At 41.5% G+C, this 23,467-nt stretch overlaps 1 protein-coding gene across 1 annotated transcript in view; it reads right to left on the reverse strand.

Annotated features, from left to right (window-relative positions):
• Fat4 (FAT atypical cadherin 4) overlaps nt 1-23,467 on the reverse strand; it is a 153,526-nt gene that overhangs the window by 84,934 nt on the left and 45,125 nt on the right. The gene's annotated exons all lie outside the window — the stretch shown is intronic.

The following is a 23,467-nucleotide window of genomic DNA, read 5'->3' on the forward strand; positions in this document are numbered from 1 at the left end:
GACAGCCCTGTATGAAAGATCCTGGCCAGCGATATGTGTTCTCTACATAAGAAAACTGTTTAAGGAAAGGATTCATGAAGTCTAAATTATAACTTCAAACCATGTGTTTCGTTTTTTGAGCTAGGTGCTAAAAACTGAAGTTCTGATAAGAAAGGGGAAAGCCAACTGGTAATAAAGGGAAACCTTCCCCAGTTGGACCACAGAACCGAGCCAGGAATAGAACCGTCCACCCAGGCAGCAAGTTCAAAACGAGGATGGAACGCTGTCCTTACAGCTAGGCCGGGCTGCCTTGGGTACAGGCGTGATAAGGGTGACCTGGGACAGGGAGATGAGAGGAATTCTGGATTCTCCCTTCCTAGGGGGATGGAGCACGGCAGAAGGGAGAAGGATGACAGGTAGAAGTGTCACTGCAATCTGACTAGACAGGAGAGGGAGATCAAGACAAGCTAGACAAGGATGAGCAGAGCCCAGAGAGAAAACTCAGCCACACAGGAACCTAAGTGTAATGATCACTCTGCAGCCAGCCCCGCCTCCTAGCAGGGTTTGAACCTGGCCTGGGATCAGAGCAGGGGCTCCTGTGAGTTCAGTGACGGGCAGCCTCAGCAATTAGGATGCTGCCACGCCTCCTTCCATACCTCCAGGAAGGACCCATGGTGACCACAACCGCAGCTGGCTTCCTGGCAGGCTTAGGATGAATAACCTGGTGTTCAAATTCTGGTTTCCCACTTATAGATGTGTGAACTTGGACATCTAATTTCTCATAGCTCAGTCCTCTGTCCTAAGTCAGGGCAATGGTACATGTCTCCAAACATTTTGTGAAGACAACGTGGGTGATGGAAGTACTGCTCCGCACAGTCTTTGGCATAGAGGGAAGTGCTCCATGAAAAGTCAAGATCCTGGTTTTCAGCCTGTCAGGACAGACCCAGGAGCTCTGTGGGGCCAGGGAGAGGCTCCGAGAAAAGGAATTCACACTACCCAGATCCCATCGAAACGATCACTTCTGGGATATGAGGAAGGTTTACCAAGTACTCGTGAAGAAAGAGCTTTGAAATACACACACACACACACACACACACACATATTCATGTATTTCAAAAGGTCCAATGTGATGGTCATCCAAGAATGAAACTGTTAGTATGCTTCAGAAATCAGTAAATATATTTACATTACACATGTGCAAATTTTCATATATGTAGGCATAATCCTTAAATGAATGAAGAGAGAAATGAAGAATAACATAAACTGATCTGAACAGCTCATAAGTCAATTCTGAATTTTAAGTTCAATATAATATTTTTAAAGTCTAAATTGTCTTTCATCTATAATTTAAAACTTATCCTATTTGGAAAACAACACACCCACCTCGTGTAGGCTTGTGTGTGTGTGTGTGTGTGTATGTGTGTGATTGTGTGAATGTTATGTGAGAGGCTGAGCATATGTTAGTATGTATTTACGTGAGTGGTATTGTGAAAGTGTATGTATATGTCAGTATGAATGTTCAGAGAAGAATAGTTCATTGAAATGAATAAGAATCAAGTTTGAGATTAATTAAATATATCAGGCATTTCAGGACTATAAACAAGATAAAATTGGGTATAACTCATTTCTCATGTAAATGGTGTGCGTACGAATTGCACTACACCTGCCAATATTTAACAAAACAGCTGACCCACGTATTAGACCTTGCTTTAGGTTACTCGTCTGTGTACTTACACGCACGTGAGCACACACAAGAGCCCTCTGAGGTAAGCACTATCATCTTCCCACTTGAGAGCTGAATCCATGGAGGTGAAGAGCTTGTAACCCTCTAAGTTACAGAGCTAGGTAGTCACAAGGCGAGACAGCTGTAGGGGAATGCAAACCTATCTCATGTTTGTATGTGTCCAGTAAATACAACAACCAATATTTGAAAAATATATGTCACACCTATATGTATGTATTTCCACAAATGCACATAGTATTCCCTTCTGGGATCTGAATTGCTTTGATGTGCACACTGGTGCCAGTGTTTATTCATTCACTATCTTATAAATGGGTCATATGATAAGCATGTTAGTCACTAAAAATACAGAACAAATTAGGACATGTCACCATTCCTTGCAGGCAACAGGTGAAATATGTTAATAGAAATATGAACAAGTAGAGGCATTTATGTTACCCCTGGAAAACGCTCTGCTGACCCCTTGATTCCAGGACCTTTGCTCCCCACACTACGCCCTCTCTGAGCTTCCTGCCCCTGGACCAGGGCGGTTACCTTCTCTCCTGACATCTACAGATCCTAGCCTGTGTGGCTTGTTCTCTTGATCTGAGGCAAACCAGTACTGGGCCCTGTTTGTACAAGGACATGGTGGGGTTTATTTTGAAATGCTATCATATAAAAGAGAGGAATCAAATATTAAAAGTTTAGAGAAGATATCCAGAAACGATACTTAAGCATTATAATTTTTAAAGACTTCTTTCCTTTAAACCAATTAGATCCCTTTAAAGAATGCAGAAAATGGTGATTAGTGGTTTGCTTTAAAATTCTGGAAAGCTGGGCTGGGGATGTGGCTCAAGCGGTAATGCGCTCGCCTGGAATGCGCAGGGCGTTGGGTTCGATCCTCAGCACCACATAAAAATAAAATAAAGATGTTGTGTCCACCAAAAACTGAAAAAATAATATTAAAAAAATTCTCTCTCTCTCTCCTCTCTCTCTCTCTTTAAAAAAATATTCTGAAAAGCTTAAGCAGCATATTATATTATTCCTGAACCAAAAAAGTGAATGTTGTAAAATGCATTCCATTCTTTAAAAGACAAGCCAAGCACTACCACCTGGCTGAGCCCTCGGTGCTAGCGGTGTCCGCTTAGTTTTGGACACATATGTTGACATCTGTTTAGATCTGAAGTAAGTAACATAATTGCATTTGATGAGTTGGCAGAAACAAAGATCCCAGTTTGAACTCAGAAGCTCCTCTTCAGTGGCTGTTAAGCTGAGAGCTTCAGCACTTACATTTTCAAGGTACCAATTCCGAACATTTGTGAAAACTGGCCTTCCCAGATGGAGGAAACACCCTGTTAAGAGGAGACACTGCATGTTTCATGCACAACCATCAGAAATTGACCTATGTGCTGGAAGATTTGGGCCTCAAGGAACATACGGCGTTTGCCTATTATAACAAAGGCAGTTGGTAGGTTTGTGGTTGACTTATTCCTCATAAATATGTCAGCTGGTGACAGGATGAACCGTGGTAGTGTGCGTGGCCATCACTCCTGTTACCATGTAGGGACTTGTAGAATAATGACTTTCTGGGTGGAGACACCTGAACCTTAGGAACTGAAACCTTGGTGAACAAAATTGTTACATACGGGGACAAAAATATGACAGATTAAAGGAGCTAATGACCAATTAGTTTAAAATGAGTTGCCTTTCAGTAGTTTTATAGACAAAAATTGAATTGAAAATATGACATTTAATATTGTTACCAAACTTCTTCAAACTAAAAGAATACAGTCCCCATTATTTAACTTGCAAAATAATCAAATGCACATTTAAAAACCACAAATATTATGGGGCAAATAGCTGCTATGAAATGAGTACAGTATGTTATCTTCTTTTGGTTGTTTCTGGTTTTTGTGTCCAACTCTTTATTTTGCACTGCATCAACCACGATATTATCTCTTGGAGAATTATTTTAAAAATTTTAAGTGAAATGATCACCATGAAATTACATGATAAATGACCAAACTTAGTTAAAACCAGTAATCATTAAACCATTACATATGTGTGGATCTAGCTATAAAACATGGTATTTCCCTGACTTAAATAGACATTGTGAAAGAAATATATTATATTCATGTTTTAAGGAATCGACTAAAACAGCAAGATCCATTATGAGCTCATTTCCCAGTTAATAAACCTGTAATTAAATGGTGGTCACTGGCACAACCACAATTAAAAACATATTCTTAAATGTATAACCTCTCTGTAAGCTAAGTAAAATCGTTCTTAATGAATCAGGATAAACCAAAAAAATCTGAAACACAGTTTTAATTTATGACTTTCCACCAACCTATATAAAATAGTTCTCAGTACATATAAAAATTGATCTTCGGGGTGGGGGAGGGGTCATAGGAATCAGGACCCCAAAAGCTCAGAAGTCCATTCACTTGCAAGGAGAAGTATTAATGTTTTTAAAGAAATCTTAAATGTCATCATGTTTATGTCCTTTATTTTGCAGAGAATCAGAACCAAGGTATTGAAATCCACATGATTTATCTAAGAAAAATGTCGTGGGCCTCCTAACTCAAACCCACCTGATTTCTCAGAGACCCACAAGCTCAAGGCCCACGTGGAGCAAGAAGCCTAAGATCATGGTCCTCTGAGCGCTGCATGAAGAGCCTGGTCATTCACACAGATTCAATGTCAAGAGGAAATTATTTTTGAAGAAATTAATATTTGATGGGCTACTTGGCAAATATTATTTTATACACATTGTGGCCCATTTTTAAGATCTTTTCAATATGTACATTAAAGGAAGAGAATCCATGAGGATTTGTCCTGCCAACATCACTAGAAGACTTAATCACTCAGCTGAAAGAAAGGTCACAGGCATATATGACAGATAGGAAACTTCTGTAGATATAAGTAAAAGTGGTTGCTTTAAAAATGTCGACAAGATATTTTTTTTAATTTTAAATGGCTCAATATTCATAAATATTTATTTCACAAATGACTAAAATACAAATAACTAGTGGGATACACAGAAAGTACACAAGTTATGAAATGTAATATTTTCTACATCAAAGACTCAAGTGCTAGATTGATTATATGCCTGGCACATACCTTACCTCTTAGAGATATTTTGATGTTTAAAGCAAATCCCGGTTGTTTTTATATTTGTACTACAGTCACCTGTTCTGCAAATGTGATATTAAGACAGAAATGCTCCTGGCATGGAAAAAGCATACTAATCAAAGTAGTCCTCTGCTACAATTTTTAGAAGCAATTTGACCCTATTGATTTCCCGGGCTGTGTATGTCCCTCACGCCATCATATAGAATCTTTTTGCTATTAAACACTACTTTATGATAATCCAATAACGTCATACTCAGAGGGATGACTTGAGTTTCAGAAAAATATCTGTGTTTGGTTTAGAAACTGTCCAAGTTGAGAGATTAGGATGTCAGGTCGTGAGCAGTTCCCATCCCACGTCAACAGCCCTTGCTAAGCACCCAACCACAGGCAAAGAAGAATGAGCTCATCCACATGTTCATTACCCTCACAGGCCTTCATCACATCTGTGATGTCACGCCAATGACACTGTGTTAATGAGGCCCTCATTTATGTCAGGCAGGCACTACTGAAATTCAGGAAGGAAAATCGTCTCATCTGACACTCAAAACGATTTTTACTTCACCAGCATGAAGTAAGGTGTTGTAAATGTACTTAATTTTCTGTTTGAAGGCTCAAGTGAGGGGTGGAAAGCAAATTAACCCAAGTGCAGTGCACGTCAGGGTCGGTACACTGGAGCGGTCGCTTCCTTTGGCCCTGGAAAGGAAAACCCCACCTTTCCTGCCTGAGATGCCACTGGTGTGTGGCTTGAGTTTGGCCACAGAGCACAGGCTCAGCCCTGGGGACAGCCCAGAAGCTCTGAATCAAGTGATGTGTGCAAAGACGCACTCTGCCTTGACCTTGGACTTTGGGATCAAGAGAGTGACACTTATTAAACAAAGACATCAGGATGGAAATATTGGAACAACAGCTTCAAATCAACGGTCAAATTTGGATTTAAAAGGTTTGACAATGATCTTCACACACTGTCTTTTCCAATGAAGCCAAACACTACATGATTTATTTAATTCAGTGGGATCCACACATTTTGTATGCTGTATGGGCTCCCACTAACAAAACTTTATTTACTCAATTCATGTCAAAACCTATGAGTGCTGGGATTACAGACAAAAGATCTCGTCAGCGGAAACTTTGACATTCTACATTAGTTCTGTTTTGTAAAAGAACAAGCCACATAATTTCATTTGTTAGAACATATGTCTGATTCCAATTTAAATTTTTAAGTTTAGAGTTAAGTCCAGTCTAGGGAAAAGAAAATTCAGCACCTCTTTGCACTACCATGTGTGAATACTCGCATTTCTTAGCAATGCAGAGCTGGGTGTCTGGGCAGGGTCGGTGCCAGTGCTGCATACCTCCCTCCGTTGGGTTCTTCATTTCTTTCCCTATTATGGGTGACCACTGGGAATCCTGCTGCCATGAGTCTGGGTGAAATATTTCACTGCATCCAGAACACTTCATCCTGCAGCAGAGCCAAAATCTATTATGGTTTCCAAGTGACTCATATTTTAGTTATGAGAAGGCCCTAACAAAGAACAGTTTACATTTAAATGCCCTAAATGTCAAGAATGTAATGTTTGGACTTTGGAGGTATGCAAGGTCTGATCTTACCCTGTGAAGAATGGTTTTAGGTATGTATTTCTTCATGATGTATAACTGACCTAATTTAAGAGCCTGCAGTGGCTGTAGTAACTGCACTATCTCATCTTCATGGTATCACTGAAATATTGAAGCAAATGGGAGAAATCAAACGTTGGAGGGAAAAAAAAAACCTATGACTTCATTCTATGAAAGAATGATAGAGGTTAGATGTGACCTATCAGGGAAGGCCAATAGGGCCGCTACTGCTATTTGAATGAACCACAAATTGTTGTGAACACTATCTCTTGGAGGCCCAAACTCTACTGAAGTTCAGGGATCTTCATAAACTTAGGTATATTTGTCCTTAGAATGAAAAGAAAAAATGAATAAGCAAAGCATTTCACTAGAAAATGAACATTTAAATGCTATCTCACGTATATTAATACTATTTTACTATGTTGTTTTATTGGAAACACTTTAGTAAAAGAAACTTTATAATAAAAATATCTGATGAAACAATATTTAATTTGAAAATTAAAATACTTCTCTTTGGGGGATTTTAGTCTAATAAGAGCATTTTTTTGTTTCAAAGTTTATATGCTAAATTGAAATTAAGTTACATGTAATTTAGATATCTGTCCATTATACTTAATACAAAGATGTACTTTTACACTCTAAGTATTTTTTCATTATTAGCAATGAAAGAAGCATGCACATTTTAGATTCCTTTTAGTTTCACTTTTAAAGGCAAAGGGGGAAACGCATGATGAGTTTTAAAACAGAACATATTTCTCATATAAGCTGCATGGATGTAACTGTGCCCAATTATATTTTTCAAACAAAAGCAATTACGCTAATCTCTCACCACAAAAACTCCTCTAGCAGTCAGCAGCATATGTTCTTGGGATTTCAACGCATTTCTTACTAGGAAAGAAATGTATGAGTAACAGGAAGGCTTGGAGAGTAGCCAGAAATGACAGGGATGGATACAAGAGCGGATAGGACATGGTTAACTCCACTAGTGAAGCGAAATGCTTTCCATAACTCACTAAATGTGTGGTGACATAATAAAAAGCTAGTGTTGTTGTGCTTTCAATATTGTTCAAATTAGAACCAAATAAGGATTTCTTTTAAGGCCAAGGCAATCATGTGTAAGCACTTCAACTTTTCCTGAAATCAATACCACATAATTTCTGCATTTGAACAGATTCTTAAGGACGCCCCAAAGTAAATGCAGAATAAAAGATCAAGTTAAAATATGTGTGGTTTTGCATGTAAACCTTATGGAAATTTTTATACTATTCTTCAAAACAAACACACAGTCAAAGCATCCTGGGTGCACTTTCAATAGATGTTCATCTGAATGTGGTAGACACTTATCAAGGGGAATGTTTAACGAAAAGTAAACAAAAATATTTCATCCATCAATGTTTTCTTCATTTTTTTCCTCGCTTAATAGATACTGGAGATGATGAAATAGAGAAAGCTCTATTAAGACTGCTGAAAACAGACGAGTTGCTTGACTTGTACTAAAGCTACAGGCTGAGCTAGATTGGATTATTGGCCGTAGTCTGCCCCTCCCTTGGAGCACCTGCAGGGTGCCTCCCACTCAAGGTGGAGGGTCCTCCCTGTCTCTTGACTTGGAACTCACCCAAGACACATGCTTTGGATATAGAAATATGACAAAGTAGAGGCCTGAAATGTGTTTGCTGTGTACCTCTGTCACGATCATTAAAACAATATGGCCCTGCTAGCCCACTAGTTCCAGAAAGAGGACCATGGGTTTTTAGTTCAGGAATCCCAGCTGAAAGATTGGCAGCCCAAATCAGAGCTCCCCAGTGACACCTGAGCCTAGAGCTTCCTGATGGTGATACCTCAGTGCACCTGTTCCCTTGAGGGACTTTGAGACATTGTGGCTCTTTATTACGTAATATTATCGAGGAAATAGCGAACACGTACACAGGCCACAGTGATGCATTCATTAACCAAATATCTCATGTAATTTTTATGTTTTAGATAATGAATTACTGCTCTAAAGTAAGAGTCACAACAAGGGGGGACAGTTTATCTACACCCTCGGTGGTGTGCCTGTGGGTTAAGTTCCCTCGCCCTGACCCTCCCCTTCCCACTTCCCACTTCCCATGTCACCTCTCCTATCTGTCCAATTCAAAACAGGGCACGTGGAGCCTGACCCACACAGTGCCAAGATTAGCAGCCAGTGGGAATAACTGACCCAAGAAGAACCAATCAGAGGCTGTGTTAAGTGTCTTTCTAAAGAGCAGAAAATGATGAAGAGGTGGGGAAGTCCCGTCCCCGGAACTGAGAGCTCTAAACCATGAGCCAGAATAGAAACCTTCCTCCCTTAAGTTGTTTATGTCAGGTATTTTGGTCACAGCAACCAAAACATGACTAATAGAATTGCTTCTATTCTCTTATACTTTTAAACTACCATGTCAAACTTTAAAATCTCATTGTAGAGTTTTTGGTCTTTTTTAAGTCTCAAACTATGCCGTAGTGGCGGGCATCTTAACTTGGTTGTGGCCCTCATCATCACTATAACAGATTTCATTTACGTGAAAATGCATATACATGTTCATCCATAAAAATTAATGAATACCACTTTTATTGGATCTAAAAGGTAAAATCTGTCTTCTGAGAAAGTCTTAAACTCATGTGACAGAATAAAAACTTTTTAAAGTGCTCTGTGCATTAATTACCTTCAGAAATTCTATTTCAGCAAACTCAGAAGGCTTCTCTTAGAAGTTTCAAACAAGGAAAATTTAGATTTGCTTCTAGTGTAATGCCTAGCATAGAGTCAGCACTTGCTGTATGCCTCCTGGAGGATTTAAAAGCCGATTGGCCACTGCACTAGTACATTTTATTGTTATACACACACAAATAAAGAGCAGTGGAGAAGAGCTGGAGTAAACCGCCAAGTGGTAAAACCATCTCAAGTAATGAAAATCCTAAGAATAAACCCTGGGTGAAGAGAAAACTAGCAGGAGGAAAAAAATCTAAATGTCAAAAGTAAAGAAACAAACAATAAAGAAATTTATTATTTTTTTAAAAGGTGTTTCCACATGGGATGCTATTTTTTTAACCTAATTCTCATTGCTGAAGCCTCTGAACTAAAGTTTTTAGTGGAAAAACTGTATGGCAAAAATCATATACATTTTTAAAAATATTTCACTTTGAAGAAATCTTTCAATGGCTAAAAAAGTTTACTCTCCTGATAGAAATAAAAAATGGTGCAGAATCAGATACAACACCTTTGGGCTTATGCAAAACATGAAGTTAGACTCAGAGTCATGGAAAAGACCAGGTTAGTTTAAAATGTTTATTGACTACTTTGAAGTAACATGGTTGACTTGTGGTCCAATACGTTCTTACTCTTTCTTGATATGTTCTTGTGCCTACCTCACCACCAGTAGGATGACATCAATGGATGATTCTTTTTTTTTTGCATTGGGGATTGAATGCAAGGGAACTTAAACACCAAGCGATATCCCCAGCAACCCCCCATCCTTTTATTAGAGACAGGGTCTCACTAAGTTGGTTAGGGCCTCACTGACTTTGAACTCACAATCCCTATGAGCCATGGGATTATTGTCATGTGCCACTGCACCTGGCAGCAAACACATTTTTTTAAAAAGAAATAAAACAAGGGTGCTGGGGTTGTGGATCAGTGGTGGAGCACTCTTCTCACAGGTACGAGGCCCTGGGTTTGATTCTCAGCACCATATAAAAATAAATAAATAACATAAAGTTGTTGTGTCCAACTACAACTATAAAAAAATAAATATTTAATTAAAAATGAAGCATCTCTTATCACTTATCCTGGTGTTTCCAAGGCAAAATCAGGAACTCACTTTTCCTGATGTTATGGTTGAAATGTACTTTTATGCATGCTTGCAGAATTATAATTTCAATTTAAGGAGTGTATATCAGCATTTTTGATAAACAAGAAGTTTCCAGAATTAATTATTCGAAGAGAAAAAACTGTTATTTCTTATTTAAATGTTCTTATTGAAGAAGAGTATTAAGGAATGAATTAATCTATTCAACAAGAATTCATTGATCTTTCACTGTATCTCAGGCCTTTGCTTGCTGCTTAGAATATAAAAACTCAATCAGAGCCAATTCTAAGTGTTCAGATTTACTATCTTGTAATACCCATCACTTAAACCAAAATTCTAGTACAGGTTGCAGTGGTAGGAATCTATCTAGATTCATTAGGAAAACACACACACACACACACACACAGAGGCAATAAAAGACTGACCCTTTGGACTTAATCAAAATATAAAACTTTTTTGCATCAAAGAAAAACATTAAGTAAGTGAAAAAAAAACCCTACAGAATGGGAAAATAAATTTGTAAATCAAGTGTTGAACAGGGACTTATATCCAGGCTCCATAAAGAATTTTCACAATTCAAGAATAAAAAGTAAATAACCCAATTTAGAAAGATGGAAAGAATGTGAACAGACTTTTCTCCAAAGAGGACATATGAATGGATAAAGAACACATGAAAGATGTTCAAACCATTAGTTAATAAGGATCTGAACATCAAAATCAATGAATGAATAGTTATAATCCAAAAGACAGATGATAGCAATGTTGGAGAGGATTTGAGAAACCTGAAAGCCTCACCAGGGTCTGCTGTTCTGGGAAGCAGTTGGCTGCTCTTCCACAAGGTCCATGTAGCTATCATGTGACCAACAGTTCCTCCCTACACATTCCTATGAAAACCAGCAAACCCAGGGCATAGCTTAATGACGTGGTGGTTTCTAACTAGGCTTACCCACAGACGCACTGGGCAGAGTTTGCAACATACACATTCCCAGACCAAAGCCCCAGAGAACCTCATTCACCAGGGCCCCCTGTAGGTGGCCAGGGCCTGGGCAAGTGTGTAGGGATGGCCATGGGTGTCAGGAAGACCCCAGCACTGCGAGCTGAGCTCCTCAGGGCCCAGGTGAAACAGGATAGGAGAGGCTCCCTGGTGGCCTTGCCTTTGGGTACCAGTAGGAGCCTCAGCAAGCGACATGTCAGAAGTACTAGAGCTGCCTCACCAAAGGCCACTGAATTTTAAGACAAAGAAGGCTGCCTGTGAAAATGTCTTGTTATACTTACAATTGAGAATCACCAAGAGGGACTCTAACCTAACAATCAAACCTTCCTTCCTTTGGCTGTAAGAGTTGCTAAATCACTAACGCCTCAGGGAAAATTTTGCACTTTATCATTAAATAGTATGATGTTGCCATTTCTTAAGTGATGATATATTTTTTAAAAAAAAAATCCCTAAATGTTAATTCACTTTCCTCTAAAGATGCTAAGAGGTACCTGTGAATGTAAGCCACACCGAAAGTCATTCAACGCATATAAGGGATAAATGCCGTCACTGACAGTTCACCTGATGCTAACAAGCCCACGCTGTTTTTGTAGGTATTTATATGTCAGCTCTCCTTACCAACAACTATTTTCTTTTATCTTTGACTTGCCGCCTTCTGGAACCTATATCTGAATACTTAATTATCCCCTCATTTCTACAAACTATTCCATCTTAGTTCAGCTAGGATTATCTGGCCGCTCCTGCTACATATTTACATTCATTAACTGGATTGTTAAGCAAATATTGATAGATTACCACCAATGCACAATTCACTGAGATAGGTGCTCCTGGACACACAGAGAGAAAATAAGGATCAACATGAGCAGCTCAGTGAATGTATTAAAAACCACTGCAAGCTATGGACCCTCTGACAGGGTAGAAGACCTTATGGTATTAAAAAAAAAAAATCTTAAAAAAATAGGTCAGAGGGCTTTTTCAATTCATGTTTATAGATTAAGAAGCTAAATCTTATTTCATTTAATTTACTTGGATTGAAGTCCATGGCTCCTTGTAATAGCATCTCCCTTTTGGAGTTTTTGCAAAGACTATTTTCAGTAATCTGGTGTGGAATACTGTCAGGCTCATGGCTCTACGTAATCCACTGGTGCTTCATTACTTGTAAACATGAGCATTTGCTTTTCACCAAACATCTGGAATTCTGCAACTTGCTATGTCATGCATGGCTATATCACAATGAATTCCACTTTTATATACTATTATAATGCACCAATTAAAAATAATAAATAAATAGAAGAAAAACCAATAAAGTCGAGGAAGAGGAAGAGGGAAGGTGTGGGTAAGAAAAGGGAAGTACTGGGTGGTTGAAATTATTCAAATTATATGCACTTATGAATACATCAAAATGAACCCCACTGGTAGGTATAACTATAATGCACAAACACACACATTTTTCACACATATCCAAATATGACTATATGTGACTATATGTATACATTCTTTCCACTAAGAAACCCTTTACAACTAAGATGAAACACACGAAACAATAAAACATTGTTTATATATACAAACAAAACATTGGGAGAACACTGTAGCCATCACTTCCTCTATAAGACTCACAGACCACGAGGTGATAACACAGGCTGTCACAATAAATTTTAGTGTTGGTCAGGTTGCTACAATTATCTCATCTAATACTTCTAAATAAAAAAGTTTCAGTCCAGAATTAAGTTGCAAGTTGGAATCGCTGATGGTCTGGGTTAGTAGGGGGCTGCGAGTAAAACAGATTTTCCTAACATTCCCCTCTATTACAGATGCACCACTTATTCTAATTTGTTGAAAGAAGAAAAAATAGTCTAAAATCCAAGGTGTATCGTGCTCATTATTTTCTATTCCATTTTTCACCTTCACCTGGCTGCTGTTGGAAAGGACTTTCTAAACAGGGTTGCTTCTCGCTCACTATCGATTTCTAAAAGAAGGCATGAGTGCTGCATGATACTGGTGGGTTGAAATCTTGGCTTTGTCCCTTTTACTTGTTTGATCATGGAAAATTAGCTAGCTTCCCTGGGCCCCTGTTTCTACATCAGTAAACGTGAGATGATTAAAGTACCTACCAAGGTGTCTTGGTATATTTAAATGAGATAAGGAATATCAGCACCTAGGAGAGCCTGGACCCCTGGTGCTGTTTAAGGAGCTGCTGTTGCTCCAGTGTTACTGAGTAGCACACTGCTCAGGGGCACAGCACACACAGGTAGGCCGAGAACGCAGTTAAGGAAATATAGCACACAGGAATACCTGACAATCTTTTCTAGAAATCCAGTCCATATTCTAATCTCTACATCTCTTTTTGGATAAAATATGCAGCAGTTGGTGACATTAAGATTAATCAACATAAAAAGTAAAGAATAGGGAAAACATTTCTCATGCTATCTTGCTTGAAACGACATCATGGACGTTCTGATTTGAACTATGTATTGAATTATTATTACTTCACTAAAAATAGATTTAAACCGAATCGTCCTTTACATTTTATTGAAAATGAAAACATATCATCTTGGTAAATTTATAGAAAAAATTAAATTGTTCATACATTGTGCTCCTTCCTGTTTTGTTCTTTTGTGTATTTTCTAAATCTTATAAAATAAAAAGCTCATATTTTGGAAAAAAAGGAAACCAATTGAATTATTTTAAAAAGTAAAGCAACCAGGTATGAATCTTTGAAAAAATATTTGGCTAAATGAAAATCCATGAGAGTAAAGACTGCAAGCGTTTGACTCTAGATTAAAAGCACCAGTTTTCTACTTGCTGTAGCTGATGATGTTCATCAAGATAGAATTTCTCAAAGTCTCTTTCCCTGTCTGTAAACGTGAATGTGATCTGCGTTTTCTTTCCCCCTGGACCACTGCAAGGATACAAAAGCACTCACTTGGGAGCCAGTCCAGGCTGCGGTGTCAGTGACGTGAGCACCAGCACCTCACAGAGGTACCACACTCGATACTGACAACACAACTCTTGTGGGTCACCTGCTGCTCGTTAGGAAGAGACCATTTACTACCTGGGTGACCCCAGGATCCTAATTCATCAAGAGTCGTTCCTGATTCCTGGCATAGGTCTCAGAGAGTCCTGAAGGTAAAGTGACATCCTGCAGCGGTTTTTATGAAGGGATCTCCTTGGGCAAAGCAGCCTGCTTGGCCTTTTGCTGTCTGTGTCATTGCTGTTGATTTCTCTTCCAGTGACCTGTCATTTTTAAAGCAGGCCTTTTATTGTCACGCACTCCATGTCACGACCTCTAGCACGTGCTCAGTGAGCCTCTCTGGTGTCAGGCTCAGCCCTGGGTGCTCCATATTCACCAGACTTCAATGAAGGACAAGGTGACCCACCGTGACAAAGGGGTGCAGCAGGGTGGGTGGTGTGGGTGCCGCCCCTTTCTCAGGAAGGCTTTCCTTCAGGGACTCCAACAAATCAACTCCCCAGGTATCCCATCCTTCTCCATTACATCACTGTGCTTGGTTTTATTCATAAAAATGTTCACTGTCTGTAACGATCCAATTTACATATGTGTTTGATCATCTCCATCTCTCCCCACGACGACACTCCCATAATGGACACATGATGCATCTAATCACTCCTAGATTCACAGCCCTGGGACAAGGTCTAGAAAGCCGAGTTTCTTTTTCACTCTTTACCTAAGAAATGAACTGCGAGAACAGCTATTTCAGTGTGGCTCTGCTCCCAGGTACGGGAGGCAGCGTGGAGGCAGCGTGACATCACATCAGTTCCCCAGCGGCATGCACTCTTGAAAGTGGCCCGCCACCAGGCGGAGCCCCCAGAGGCCCCTGCCACCCTCCACAGCAACTCTCCTGGAGTTTCACCTCATTTACTGTTGGCGCTGGAAGAAAATCTCTGAAAAGCCATGGAGAGTTCACCTTTTAAGGAATCATGAGTCTGCGCCCATGTGATTAGAATTAGAACATAACTATATGCATCCAAGTGATCCAATATTGACATGGTGTATAAATATGTAGAATAAAATGGAAGCTAACACAGAAGCACACCAATAGTCATTTAAACTAAAGAATAATCATGGGACCTGTGATGATTTCTCTAAAATTTTGATAGCAGAAAGATATCAGCTCCTGAGCCCCAAAACCCACAACAAAACTTTCACTTCACTGGGAAATGAGATGCCCACTCTGAATACTGCAATATTCAGAACCCTATCAACACATGGGCTTTGGGGTTTTGTTGTATTGGCTTTTTAGTAATTGCTCGTATTAATACAACTGCAGTAGTCTCTCATGAAGGGGCACCTGGCCCAGTGACCGACTAGGCTTTCCGCCCACACAGCAGAGCCTGTCTACTCCCTCAGCTTGCTAGAGTCCTCGAGGATGTTGGAGAGAAAGGAAAAACCCCACGGTGTTGTTCAGCAGTCTCCCACATGTGGCACAATCTCGCCTTCCTTCTGGGAATTTGAACTGTTCCTACTCTATAGGGACCCCGTCAGAATCCAATGAGAAAATATATAAAAATCTCCAGCACCACATGGGTTGTATAAGTGTCCAATAGTTCTATGACAATAATAAGTTTCATTGCTTATACAGGGTAGAAAGCTAAATCAGAAAGAAGTTAACTGAAAGAACTGAATCCTAGTTTTTCTGTCTCCAAATCTAGTAGGGATTCCATTGCCTTGTTTTAGGGATCAACTAATTCTAAGGTTGAAGGCATCAACAGCAGATGGTAGAAGCAGTCCACATGTCTACTGGACAAATGAATGTGGTAGATGAGTACAGTGGAGCATTATTCAGCCTTAAAGAGGAAATAAATCTGAACACTTGTTACAACTTGGATAAATTGAAGACAACTATGCTAAGTGAAATAAGCCAGCTATAAAAGACAGACAGAGCATGATTCTACTTTCACAAAAAGTAATTAGGTTCATGGAAACATAAAGCAGAATGGTGCTTGCCAGTGCCCGGAGGTAGGAGGAAGTGGGAAGCTAGTGTGCTATGGACAGAGTTTCAGTTTGGGGAGATAGAACATTCTGGAAGTGGAGGCAGTGATAGTTGCTGAGCAACATGAATGTACTCTGTGCCACTGGACGAGACATTTGAAATTGGTTGAACTAGAAAACTTTGAGTATGTATACTTGACAAGATCTTTGTTAAGTCCACGCCATGGCCACATTTTTACCATTTACGTTGAACAGGGGATGAACGAATGAAAATGGGAACATTAACTCCCCAAATCACTGCAGGAAAGCCAGTCATATCTTTCCTTGACCATTTCTGATTGACAAAGTTGTTCTTTCTCCCTTAGAAAAATGTGGAAAAAAATTGGAAGTCCTTGTGAGCTAACTCAGAAGCACATCAGTGGTCACTTGAACTAAAGAATCGTCATGGGGACTGTGAGGATTTCTCTAAAATTTTGATACCAGAAAGATATAAGGTTTCTCCCTTGGAAAACCAGGCTGATAAGATTTTAAACATTGATTTTAGATCGCAGCTCCGCTGATTTCGTTATTTACCTGAAACCACATCCCGTGCCCTCCAACCGCAGCACATGTGTATCAAGTATCTGATAGGAATTTAATTTTAGTGGAAAAGCAAAACACTGATGTAGACTTGTCTAACATAAAGAGACACACGCCTCATACATGGAAAGTATAATTCAAGCTGCATAATGTGACTCTCCCTGGGCATATTCATGGCTAAAGTATTCTAAGTCTGTGGAGTGCCAAACACAATATTTTTCTTTTGTCACCTTGCCAAAGTGAAACTTGACCACTGAAGTCTAAGGACGTACAACAACAAGACACAAATAGATGAGACTTTAAGTTCACTCCAGGAACGTTTGGGGCCACAAAAGCATGGAGAACATGATTACCTTAAAAAGTACAGTTTCCAGAAATTCTCTTAAGAAATCCTCAGCAGGCATTTGGCTAGAAGCCAACTTTCTCTTTTTCTCAAAAAAAAAAAAAAAAAACACAAGATTTTGGATATTTTCCTATCGACATTTTAGAGAGGCTAAGGCCTTGCCAAATGCCATGTTTGCATGTGGTATTTTTAATCATACCTTTTAAAATCTTCATTTGCATTCCGTTTGGAGTCTCAGAATCAGGAAAAATCTCAAATCTAATGGAAAGAGTTCATGTTTTTTTACCCAATACCATGTATATATAAAATACATATATTAATTTTTTTTCATTCTAACTAGAGAAACATCACAGACTTCGTGGCTTCCCTCCAAAGGCTCTACCAGTCGGGCTTACTGGCTCAATTCCCATTCTACTCAAACGTCTCTCCAGTTTGCTTTTCTTTGTCTTTTTCACATTTTAACTACACTGATTGTTTACTACTGATGCATTGGCACTTCCCTCTGAGTGAGTCAGATTAAAAAGCAGCCGTAATAATCACTAAGTGATACTGGAAAAAATGACTTGCTCCATCATACACTTCACTTCCACAAACCACAGCCCCCCTCTACCAATCTGGATTTGCACTTGAGTCTGTTCAAGTTCTTCTGTACAGTGAAAGGCCAATTCAAGACCCTCTATGCTCTTGGCCCAAGCTTCTGTCTATAAATGCTTAGCACCTCATACTGGCTCCAGAAAACTCATTTCCAAAGTAGTAACAAATACTAAATGGCCTATTTAGAAAGTCCCATAAAATCTGAAACAGAAGGGGGAGAGTCCGGACTGGCAGATTCAGGGTTGCAGGCCATCAGGTAGGAAGCTGCCGTTTCCGCCAAGGCCCCCGCTACCTACCTGAGACAGGCGGGCTGCCACTCACCCGCTGTTTCCCCTGATTGGAAACGATGGCCACCTTGTTGGTGAAGACCACCCAACCTAACTTGTGGACGCTGCCTTTGCAGCCGCTCCTCACGTGCAGCTTAGGGACCGTGGAGGTACACAGGGCTCACAATGGCAGAGGTCACCCTGGTGTTTCCATGTCAGCCATCTCTCCTGGAACTCAACCCACTCTGAAAAACGGAATGACTTCTTACCTATGTAGGGGCCTGGTTTTAAAACAAGTTGCTGAGTATGCTCTTGTCCCTTGCCGGACATTGGCACTCTGCATGTTTAAATATTTGCTTAGATGCGTTTCTCCTGGAGCCCTGTTCTTAGCACAACTAGGAGGGGCTTAGAACGTGCCCAGGGCCTCACTTTCCTGGAGGACGGTCCAGACTCTGGAGCCAGAGCAGTTATAAACTGTGTGACGTTGGGAAAGACACTCCATACCTCATTTCCTCATCTGTAAAATGGGATAATACAGGGGCCTCAAGAATATTTATAGGTATCGAATGGTTTTATACATGTGTCAAATACACATCCATCGTTCTATCTAAGTTGTTTCAATTTCATTTGAAAGAATTATTATGGCCAGCTGAAGGTATGGAGAGCAGAGTGGTAGAATAAAATGTCATTTGGTGCATAACAGCAGCTAAGAGGAAAAGGAAAAAGTCCTAGTCTGCCTGTATGCAAGGGCAATCCTGATGTCTCCCTGACCAGTTTAATCAAATATTAATTGTCCACCTCCCTGTTCTGTATCCTAAATCCCGGGGGTGTCTCCCTTCCCTCTTTCCCCACAGCCAAGACTCTCGGACAAATGACAGTGCTAACGGGCATAGCCCTCCTGGCTCCCTGCACTAGTCGGTGAATCTTCTGGACACCAGTCCCACCACCCTCGAGCAGGCAATAGTTCTGGTGAAAAGTAACAAGAACCCAGTAAAACTACTGGAACTAGAAACGGTGGCGTGAATAAGAAAGAACACAGATCCAGGAGCAGAGGCCCATGCCTATGATCCTAATCCTAGCACCTCGGGAGGCTGAGACTGGAGGATCCCGAGTTCAAAGCCAACCTCAGCAATGGCGAGGCACTAAGGAACTCAGTGAGACCCTGTCTCTAAGTAAAATACAAAATAGTTCAGGGTGTGGCTCACTGGTGGAGTGCCTCTGAGTTCAACCCCAGTACCCCCAAAAAATAAATAAAAGAAAGAAAGAACACAGAGAGAAAACTGACAAGACTAGACAATTGATTGACATGTAAACAGGAAGAAAGAGGGAGGGGTCCAAGGACAGAATCGAGGTCCTGAGCTTGCGGTGACCCTGTTTAATCTGTGGATGACATGTCTACACTCAAGGCTACTTGATGAATACCACACTCAGAGCCACAAAGCAAGACTGCTCTCTTGGGCTCCAGAGCCCGTAACCATCTGCCTGCTGGGCGTTTCCACTGAGAGCCTCACAGCAATATGCACTCAACAGGCCCAAGCCACCCTTGTCTCCTGGCATGGCCACTCTTCTAATGCCCTGACTCGCCACCCACTTGACTGCTTAAGGCACAAACCTGGACACCATCTTTGTCCCCTCCGTCCTCCTCCCCACCTCTGTCCAACTGAGAAGCACCACTGTTACCAGCCCAAGGCCACGCCTGCACCTCCAACCTCGCTGCCAACCGTCTGCCCAGAGCCTTAGCTCAGTGCTGAACTGCCAAGGCCACGATGCCCCGGCCTCTACCTGGCCTTGGCTCTGTTTAGCTAAAGGCTGCCGATGACACAGACACGGTAAAGTGAATAGCTTGCTGAAAATGGCTTCTCAGCATAAGAAGCGACACTTGTGACCGACTTCAGAAGCTCCCTGTTCACACCCAGGTGGATTCTCCAGGGTCTTGTCTCACTTCTCTCCTCCCAGAGCCCCCACACTGCTCTTTCTTCCGAGTCTCAGAGTGCACATTCCCCACCCCAGGGCATTTGCACGTACTTTTCTTTCTTCTTGGAACATGGCCTTCCTTCGGACCACTGAACTGTGTCTAATTAATGTTAAGTGAACCTTCAGGTCACAACTTCACATCACTTCCACAGTGATTCCTTTACACAGTCCAGTTTAGGTTCCAGCCCAGTGTTTTCTTAAAGTATTCTGTTTCTTCTTATCATACACTCATCATAACTTATTGAAATGCCTTTTACTAATTGGATATCTCGGTAGACAGTGTGTTTGTTTTGAGGGCTAAATTTCCAAGTAGAATTTCCAGCGCATGGCCAGACCACAAGGCCTAGGAGAGAGAGGAGTGAAGAGGGACTGATGTAAACGTGCAACGTTGCAGGGCCATGAGGTGGTGGAGGGGGGAAGGCGAGGCAGAGGGAGTCCAGGGAGAGGGCTTTGACAAATCCTGCATCACATTTAGCCCAGGAGGGAAGACAGGGAAGGTGGGGCGGGGGAGAATGAACAAGAAGATTCAGAAAAGTAACCAAAGAAGAAGCAAGTTTTAAGAGAGGCCGGAAATAACAATGGTTTGTGCTCACTATTATATCCCTGATCTCCCGAAAGAAGCCTAACACAGAGCAGATGCTAAATGAATATTCATCAAATTAATAGCAAGGGTTAAAGTCTTCCGGAAACTACCAACAGGAAATGTATAAATCAAATGTGACACCTTTCTGCTAACTAAATAGTCATGATGAAATAGCTAGTGAATATAAGTGAAAATAGCCCAGCTCTCCACATTGTAAAAACAAACAGTGCTTATTCTTTCTTTTTTTTTTTTTTTCTATTGGTCCTGGGAATTGAACTGGGGGGCCCAGGGTTGGGGAGTGGCAAGAGGGCCCCACCCCTGAGCAACATCTCCCTGACATTTATTTATTTATTTACTTACTTTTTTGTTTATTTTTGTTTTGAGACAGAATCTTACTAAGTGCTGAGGCTGGCTTTGAACTTGTGATCCTCCTGCCTCAGCCTCCTGAGCCACTGGGATTACAGGCGTGTGCCAGCATGTCGGGTAAACATTTTGCTTTTTAATAAGCTATGTTGCTATAGAGGTGGAAAAATGAAAAGGAAAACAATTGAACTAGGTAAAGTGATGTGTTTATTCTATAACTGAAGTTTTTGTATCCCACTCCTAGTGTTTCACTGCAAAACAAGATTTACAGCTGAATATGAATACACTTCTACTTTCTCTCAAATTAAGAAATAACATAAATATACAGAGGGACTCAATTTTGTTAATGTAGTGCTCCATTGCAGCTGAGAATATGGCTGAAAAAGCATGTCACCGACACCTCTGAAGTCACTTGTTCCTGTCTACCCAAGGGCACACATAGATATGTACATGGTTTTTTCTTTGCATAACAAACGATTATTTTCCTTTTCACCTGATCCCAACAGCTGGACCCTCCCCTGGAGCCTAGAACTCTGCTAAAGGAAGTTCCTTCAGTTGACAAAGCTCTTCATTCAAAGAAGAATTTATGCAGGTTGATGGATTCTCGGCAAGTCATATTCCATCAGGCAATAAAGGTCGGACAGTAAGCTTGTGTGTCTCCAGCGTAGCTCCTAAGCAAAGGCTTCTCCACTTGCTTATTTTGGAAAACTTTACCTTTTTTATCCCTCTTAGTAAAAAAGGGTTCTTTTCTCCTCTCAAAGTCAAACCACCCAAATCCCCCAAACACTTGGCACAATCATGTGCCCATTTATTCTTTCATCCAATATCTTTCTCTTTTTTAACTTTCACTTTGAGACAGGGTCTCACTGAGTTGCCCAGGCTGGAGTCCAGCTTCAATCCTCCTGCCTCAGGCTCCCAGGAACCGGGGATGACAGGTGTGTGTGCCCATGTGCCTGTGAATGCTGATCAGTGGCCACGGTGACAGCTGATGGATGGGATGGAATCACAGTTAGGAGAAACCTCCGTGGTCCTGCCAGGGTCATGAGTCTAGAGAGCAGCACAGTGACCAGAAGGGGCCTGTGAGAGAGGACAGCCCAGCGCTGTGGGGTGAACGGAAAGCTGCCAAGGTCCCTCAGTGCGAAGATCCAGATCTGCCCGTGGTCAGTCAGGGCAGGGACAGAAAGTCACACTCAGGATGCGCAGGGCGACCGTCTACCTCCACAGTGGAGTCCTGACCTGAGCCCAAGTCCTGCCCAGCCCCTGCTGTCTGTGGAGTCTCCGCGCCTCATCCCCGTGGGCCTGGGATTGCACGTCAGAGAACAGAACCCAGAGGAAAGGAGGATCAGAGCATCCACGGCAGGTGAGAAAACGGGCGCTTCCCCGAGGCCCATCTTCCTCCCCAGAGCAGGCCTGACTCTCCTGCTGAAGCCAACTCATGCCTAGGTGCCTCGCAAGGGGCCAGACAGGGCCATGCGAGTCAGAATCCGTGCCACCAACACAGGGGAGGACCTTTTCTCTTGTGGCTTTGAGGCTTCTAATAACCCACAGTTTGCAAATATCATGATTTTAAGTTTCCCTGTGTCCTCGCCAGTCCTGTTGGCCAAGACAGTGTTCCTATCACTGTACGGTATTGGTCACTGTCCCCCCCGTGAGCCTGCAGGTTTGGAGTATTTCTCCAGTGACTCCTCAGCATTACTGCCTGCTCTCCATCCCTGAAAACAAGACCCACGTTCCAGAGCCTCTCGTGGGCGCGCAGGCCTGTGACTGACCACCTCGTTGACTGACCAGGCCCTTTCTCTGATGACCCTGCCCAGATTGACATGTTTTGATGGCTCTCCTCCCTTTACTTCCCCTGTCACACTGCTTCATGCGTGTGACCACTCCGTGTGCTCAAATCCCAAAGAACAGAGACACCTCTGGACTCCCTGCAGCGCCTGTCACAGCGCTGAGAGTGGAGATCTGAGCCATATTCATTGTGGCTGATGGACTTGACCTTCACCCCAGGTGGGGAAAAGCAGCACTCAGCCAGTCACCAGCTGGATGCTGAATTCAGTGAACAGGGCTTGAACAACACACAGGAGTGAACTCACATCCCTAAATATTTATCCCAGGATTTGCGAAATTAAGCAAAAACAGGTTGTTATTTGTTTACAGTCTTGACTGTAGTAAATTAAAATCTGTATGCAGTGAGTATGGGTATATTTACCCCTTCAACTGCAGCCCACCCTCACCCTGTAAGGCACTTAGAGCTTTGTGACTTCAGTGGGAGGGACTGGAGTTAAATGCGCCTGGACTCTCCCTTGGCAGACTGACCTGTCCTCCCAGGCCGTGGGCTCCAGGAGGACAGTACCTGTTCACTGGGGTCCTTGGATGCAACAGGTTGATGAAGCAGTTCATGCATCTTCTAAATATGTGAGAAACAATGACTTCACCCCGGGGTCGCACGGAGGTGGTCATAATAAAGAATAGCTAATATGCAGCCTGGGTGCCACGTTCCCTGCTCAGAGTTTTATAGTCACCACCTAATTCTGCCCCCTCAGGAGCCTGTGAGGGAGAC

Source organism: Marmota flaviventris, chromosome 7 (genome assembly GCF_047511675.1).
Source record: "Marmota flaviventris isolate mMarFla1 chromosome 7, mMarFla1.hap1, whole genome shotgun sequence".
Lineage (NCBI taxonomy): Eukaryota > Metazoa > Chordata > Mammalia > Rodentia > Sciuridae > Marmota > Marmota flaviventris.